The sequence below is a fragment of the Perna viridis genome, chromosome 9 (assembly GCF_037379345.1).
Source record: "Perna viridis isolate PV_CMFRI_1.1 ecotype Kerala chromosome 9, ASM3737934v1, whole genome shotgun sequence".
Classification (NCBI taxonomy): Eukaryota; Metazoa; Mollusca; class Bivalvia; order Mytilida; family Mytilidae; genus Perna; species Perna viridis.
This window is the reverse complement of record NC_142453.1, coordinates 14167221-14174784: the sequence shown is the minus strand read 5'-3', so window position 1 is coordinate 14174784 and position 7564 is coordinate 14167221. Positions and strand designations below refer to the sequence as shown.

Below are 7564 nucleotides of genomic sequence, written 5' to 3'. Positions count from 1 at the left end.
ACTTTGCGAACTCAGAAACAAAAGCTTCAAGGACGTTTTTATTCTCTCATCGTCTGAGTGTACTTAATATATTTACCCTCTGCGGGATATCTTCTATGATTTCATGATTGAAAACTTCGATTTAAATCTATATGTTGAACTGAGCCATAATGACATTGAAATTTTTTATTGTGTGCTTCTAGGAAAGAAAACAGAATTTCTCTTGATGACACTGATGTTGAACACTTCTACTCGCTATGTTATAAATACGTGGTTAAATCAGCAGCCACTTACAATAGAGGTCTATAGCAAATCGAACATCTATAGACATTTAACACGTGTCCTCTTCCTGAAGGTCACTAACATTTTTCATAGTACTTTGACATGTATGACATTTAGTATGTATATAGGTTAATTTTCCATTTTAATTATCTTCGTCTTACTCTTGTATGTATACTTTTGTTATTTCATATCAAATCTCTGTAAAAAGGAAATGAATGAATGAATGAATAAATGCATAATTGCATATTACTACACCACCTTATATTGCAGAAAGGTGCCATTGAACCGTCATTTCTAGCTTCATACGAGATCAAAATGTACCTCTTAATTACCATACATGTACATATGTTCTACGTGTGTTTTTACTTGTATGAGAGCGGGAAGTTTACAGTAAAAGATGATGTGATCGGTTGGCATTGAACTTTCTGTAATAGAACTGAGAAACGCCTAATTTCCGAGTTGTTTTGATTGAGATACATTCTGGTCATATCACAACCTCGCTTAAGTTGGTACCATGTCGGACTCACTCTCTTGCAGATCATAGCCGACCGACGAACTGTTGCGTTTTATTACAAAGTTCAGTGTTCGAAACTTTTATTGAAAGTTGGTACATACAAAACATTACAACACAAGCCTGGATGTTGGAAGCAAGCCAAAATCAATGGCATAGAATATTTTCACTATTAGCGACTTTGAAGATTTCTATTGTTTCTCGGTATAGAAATTTCATGTACTTTAGTAATTATTGTTAGAAAACTATAATGTCTATGGTTTTGTTAATTTTAACTTGAGCTACTAGTCCATGGGCATGGAAGGCCCACTGTGCACCTCACTCATCAACTTCATGATGATTTTCAGGTACCGTTATACGATTGGCAAAAAAAATCCACTGAGTGGCATGGGATATCAATTTTCATTCATCGGGATTTTTTTTCAAATTTTAATAGGAATGCAAATAAATTGAGGTCGTTTAATGGTTTGGTGCTGTCATGTCCGCTTGGGTATTACTGTATAGATCTTTATGAAATATACCATAAGGGTAGGAAGTCAGGGATTACTTTTGGAGGGTGCGATTTAAACCGTTTAGGAATAAGAAGAGAAAAAGGGTCAGAAACAGGTATTTTCATGATAAGCATTCAATAACTTGAGTATTAAGTGTATAGATCTGTATCAAATTACTCCACTAGGTGCCATACCACAAAAAAAGAAGCCTGGGATTGATTTTTGGGGGTTGTGACTTGAACTGTTTAGGGATTAGGGACCAAGAACAACCATTTTCCTGATATTATCTTTATCTGGACAATTGACCTTAACTGAATGGGTCGCTTTGATATTGAACGACAAGGTATCCTTCTACCACATGAAGGCTTAGATAGATTTTTGGGGTAACGTGAAGTACTTTGGAGTAAGGGGCCATATAAATGCATTTTTGTTGTTTGGACAGTAACTTGAGTAAATGCGAATGGTTTTGATTTAAATTTTACCAGGATGTGTCTTTCAACAAAAAGAGAGATTGAATGGAATTTGGGGATGTGACTTGAACTGTTAAAAAAGAAGCTAGAAACCAATTATTGTTTTATGTTTAGGCAATGACTTAAGTAAAATTGATTGGGTTTCTTTGAAATTGTAACATAAGGTTCCACACCACCATAGGAAGGCCAGGATTAGTTTTAGGACCGGGGGGGGGGGGGGAGGTGGTTGTGACCTCAACCGTTTCAGAATGAGAGGCCAAAACGGGTCTGACAATAATGATCTCAATCTTAATTCAGAGTTATGCTTGCATGTTGTGCCCATACTTGTTAAATTTAAACATGTGTTCAAATCTTTAACAATAGGTGGTTTTTTTTTTATATCATAATAGATAAGGTAAAAATCTTTGGATGGAATTGCACAACCAACAAATTGTTTGTATTATAATATAATTGCATTTATTATTCTTTTTCTATTACTGGCTATATTTTCATAGGTGGATCCATGGGAAAGGGAGAGGTGGCACTAGCCTGCCTCTTATCAAATGGAAATGTTTTCGAAGTGAATATTCAGAAAAGAAAGGCTTGTCTATGCAATTATAAACACTGTTAGGTGTTCACTGATATAATATTAAAGTTTTATCCCTTGTGGTCTTACATAAATGAAACGAAGGGTGTTCTTTTACTTAATTGTTCAGAGGTTAAATTGCAATCAACTTGACCGTCTGTCTGTCCGCGTGTTACACTTTTTGTAACATGTTGAAGGTAGTGCTTAAATATTTGGTACATTACCTTTTGCACAACGTTATAACGTTTTGAAAATTGGGATTCTAATCATGATATTGTCAATTGTTTATTAAATTGTTTATTTATTTGCCAACCAATTTGGCACTTAACGATATACAAATAAGCGAATATGTCATCACTTATGAGATTGGCGAAATATCCCGTTACCGAATCAAATTGTATACAAAGAATTTCATTGAATTCTTTTTCAGTATCAGCCTGTATTTGTACCCTGCTGGATCAAAAAGCCAAGAATTTTGTGATTTTTAGCATATAAGCAAAAATACATGTTTGGTGCTATTGTTTCAATTATCTATTTATTTACTTTATCTGTTCACATCAGACGCTTAAGGAGGTAGACCTACAGTAAGGGACACAACTCTTACAAATCATTGGAACGTTTGCATTGTGTATTTTACATCAATCTCATATTAGCATTAAAGGAATTTGGGCTGATTTCATTCTGTGTTAAATGAAAGCTTGATAAGCTCAAAAATTTAGTTTTTGATTAAAAAATATGAAAAATAAAAAAAAAATAAATATGTGTGTGTACAGTGATTTAAAATCTTACTGTGACAATGGGAAAGTTGGGAAAACACACTGTCACGCTGTGCGTTACAATTATATCTAGCTGAATATTATTTTAATGGGGATTTTAGGAGTTTCAGATTTACTCAACTTTTTATATCTTTCTATCTTATAACCAAACTTTAGAAGTTCTAAAATGCATTTCCACTGACGTTTTAAAACAACAACATAGACATCTTTACCATTGTAAGAGTTATTCTCTAACCGTTTGCGTTTAGTCTGAATAAACAAAATATACTTTTCCATAACAAATCATAATTCCAAAGGGGTAGCCGGAGCACTTCTCAACCGAGATGACATATGAGAATGTCATCATATGAGATTTCTTGAAACTAAGAGATTATTCGATATGAATGTTAGCGCATACAAATCACAAATCACTGACGAAATGGCTAAAATATTGAATTTCTGAAAATTCCTGTTTTTATTTTATAATCATCGTGACCAGAAAATGGAGCTTTTAGCGCCTGTCCTGCATGACATGTTATAGATATCTTCTTCATAATTGCACAAGGGGTACATTTGAAATACATACAGTTTGTGTATGCATTAGATGCATTGTACGCTCATTTTTGTTCAAATAGGGGTCGCTACCGGAGTACAGATGAGATCAGCTCTAACCTCACATAAAACTGTCCTAGAACTGTGAGAAGAACAGTTCTATGAGAAGTTAAGAACCATTCTAGAGCCAGCTCTTCTCTAAGTTCTAGCAGAACCGGCTCTACAGCTCTGCCAGAACTGTCAAAAGATCTGACTCTATAGTAGAACTGTTCTCGTAGAGCCGGCTCTTCTGACAGTTCCCCTGAGGGTAGAACTGATCTCATCTGTAGGACTCAGGAAGTTTTTTTCGCGTAACATTAATTTTTGGTCATATTTTTTTCAAAGTAATAAAGAATCAATTGACTTGTAAATAAGTTTATTTCTACTTCAGATATTGATAAAAGTTTATCACTAAAAGCAGAAAGACAATACGTTTATCATTTTATGGCAGATATTAATTTCAGGACAAGAACACTTTATAAATCGAATATATCATGCATAAAACCGGCTACTGCTAAAATACTTTTGATATTTCGTTCGTAATTGCACAAAAAATATCACTCAATTAAAACAAAAAACTTTCTCAACAAAAAGTATGTGTCATGCAAAGCTGATTGAGTAACATAAATATACTACAAACTGATGGCTTCTAGGCGTTCACTAGAGGATAATTTTACATTTCATCAGTTTAAGAGAGCGAGAACATTTATATATAGGCAGGTCAACGTTTTTTTTCCCAGCGAAATGGTGTTCAAGATAATATCCAGAAGGAACAAACCGCAAGATGTCATGCGGACACGTTCAGGACGATGCACTTACTACCAATCAATAAGTTTTTATATGAACGCCAAAAAAGTGTTGTCGCATTATTTTATGATGTAATCGCCGTTGTCGTCGTCGTTGATAATTTTTTCGTTTCCTTGCGATTATTTTTGTTCTAGTGAACCAAAATGTCATGAAATTTTGAAATTATTACTTGTTGCTACGTGTGTCAAATACTAATATTTCCTCCACACTTGCCCGAAGTGAACATAGTTCAACTTGATGTGGTTGTGTCATGCTGCACTTGCTTTTATTCTAAAATCGATCAGGAGAGTAATCTAGGATACCAAGATTCTAGCGTGAATGAGCAGCTCGGACTCTATTAAAAACTGGGAGCATGGACCAGCTGCTCCGGTATGATCATTAACTTACATGTACACAAAGGATGAGTATAGTTGTAATGAAAGCATGATTCAAGCATAACAAATTTAGAAGGAGCAACGGAAGACATCATAACTACACAATTTCAGGCTCAAGTGATATAGTTTCCAATAAAATACTTTTAAAGTAAGCCTGTTTCCCATAATGAAAGTTATAAAGATAAAACAAAAAGAACTAAGAAATTATGTAAATCTAAGCCACGAGTTTCGAAAAATCTTAAGATTTGTGAGGAAGGTGCGTCAAGTTCAAGATGAAATAATACCGTCACAAGTAAAAACTACAAAATATTTATTTGTAGACATTGGAAAAATCCATCATTAATAATCTGTTTGTCAGAAACAGAAACAAATTTCAATAAATTATGGATATCGGAAATCAAACTTTTTAGGTAGCATATGAGATGTATTTTTATGACTTTAGTCCATAAGCCTGTCTCTTAGCGACGGTGGTGTGTTCTTTTTTTTTATTTTTATTTTGTTAAAGTATTCAGGAATAGTCGCTTCTACCTCTGACAACACCATATGCCGGGATAGCTGGTATATTAATACACAAGAAAGGGAAATTTGAGTGAGCTCTAGTATACTAGTAGAACAGCAACTTTCAGCTCCTGCTTCTTGCAAGACGCTCAGGGTCTCAAAGTAAATGGCCGATATGAAGTTTTAAAGATTACTTAATTAGAGCTTTGAATGGGATCAATTCTTTATTCTACAGCATTATTACGTCCTTTAATTACAAGTTTGTTTGAAAAACAACCCATCATTATCAATATCGTCAAATGAAGTCTAGGTAAAATGGTCAAATAAATAATGCATGTGTAGGCCTAACCGAAATATTCCAGCGGTGATGATACTTGTAAAGCGTGAGGTATATAGTGACCCTGGTGTTCGTTCATTCGGTCCAAGTTCTAATCTGCAACTTCTCTGGAACTGCTGATAATTTGATTAAAATTTCATTAATTTTTTTACGACATAATAGCTCTTATTTTGTTTGTCCATCTGAAAGACTTTTAGTGTTTCTTGATACAAAACATGCACTTTGCCATTATTCGACTGGACGGAGGGATCGTGCATGGGGGCATCTTTTAATCTGCAACTCCTCTGAAACTGCTCGATGGAATTTGATGAAAGTTTCACAAAGTCTTCATCACATGATGTCACTGTGCACCTTCTATTTTGTTTCCCCATATGAATGACATAAATCACTTATGGGGTTTCCTATATGTTTTCTGGGGAGAGAAGCAGGGGAACCACGTGGTGGGAATTGTTTTTTTCTCGTTTTAATAAACGTCTCTCGCGTGTTAACTGCGTTTTAACGGAGAGCGGATGGAATAATTGGTTACTGAGAAGAATTATTCGGATTAGCTTAACTGAACTGAGATAACCTTTAAAGCTCTACATGTAATCTGTATATAATGTTTTAGATTATACTTTTAGCTCACCCTGACCAAAGCCCTATTTCAGCTATCGTCTCTTTACGTTTCTTAAAAAAAATTCTCTAAAACATTATATATATAAAACAACGTTACGTTAAATGTGACCATCAGAGCTCTCTGAGTCTCCATTTGATCAATCAGGATATCTGGATAGCAGGCATAAATTGAATTAAGACCATGCAAACCGAGGCAAGATGATTTTTGGGATAGACTCTGTGACAAAACAAGATTTCATGCAAAAAATATTGCATTTTTTCCCAATTTTCCTTGAATTTGCCTGGATTCATTAATTGAAGTGACGAATTTTATGGTTTTTAACAGACCGCAAAAAATTGTCGTTATCATTGTCGTCCGTTTACACTTAAATTTTGTGCGATAACCTGTACATCTGTTAGTACATCTGGTATGACTTTTGGGGTTATGGTTTAGAATTTTAGAATATCGGGACCAAAAAGAGACCCAACCATGTATTTCATAGAATTTAACTATACAACTCCAGCAAAAACATAGGAATGTCTATCATTGCTCCACAATATTCAACATTAGTCAGACTGGTATTGAATTTAGGGTCAAGACATGAATATTCTAGGAATAAGATACCAAAAAGGGGACCATAAACAAGTATTTTCTTGATGTCCAGACAATAACTTGATTATAAGTGAATGGATCTCTTTGAATTTACATGTACATGTGTGGCACAATAAGGTGTCATACCATCAAAGGAAGGCTGAGAGTAATTTTGGTGGTTGTATGTTGATCCAGTCAGGAGTTATGGGGCATTTTCCAGCTATTTAAACCTGGAGTCAAAATTGCTTCATGAACAAGATCCCCTAACTAAGAACTGAAGGAGGATGTCTGTATTAAATTTATAAAGATGAACATGAAGGTAATCGCATTCAATATGAATTTAATACCGATCTTCTGATTCATCTTAATAAACTCTTAATAATCATATTCCTTAAACTAGAGCTTCTAGAATACGCATTGTTCTTGACCTTTGGATAAGATTAAGGGCCGTAACTAGCTAATAAGGATAGTAGTTTCGTCCCCAGCTTGCTGGACTACCCTCCGTAAATACCAATATAACTCAGTGAGGACGAGAAAAAAATCGACAGGCAGAAAGTAGAGCTATGCGCACCGTGAAAGGAAAAGGCCAGGAAAGGTAACGGTACCTTACAGTAGACCAAAACCGTCACCGGCTGAGACATATGGGAATCCCGCTTACAACCAGCAGTATCCGAGAACAACACAGCCCTTCCGAGTCGGCACCGCTTGTTGAAAACAA

General features: G+C 34.9%; 1 pseudogene; it reads left to right on the top strand.

Annotated features, from left to right (window-relative positions):
• Positions 1 to 1578: 1578 nt before the first annotated feature.
• Positions 1579 to 7558, top strand: LOC148606879 (uncharacterized; annotated as a pseudogene).
• The last annotated feature ends 6 nt before the right edge of the window (positions 7559 to 7564 follow it).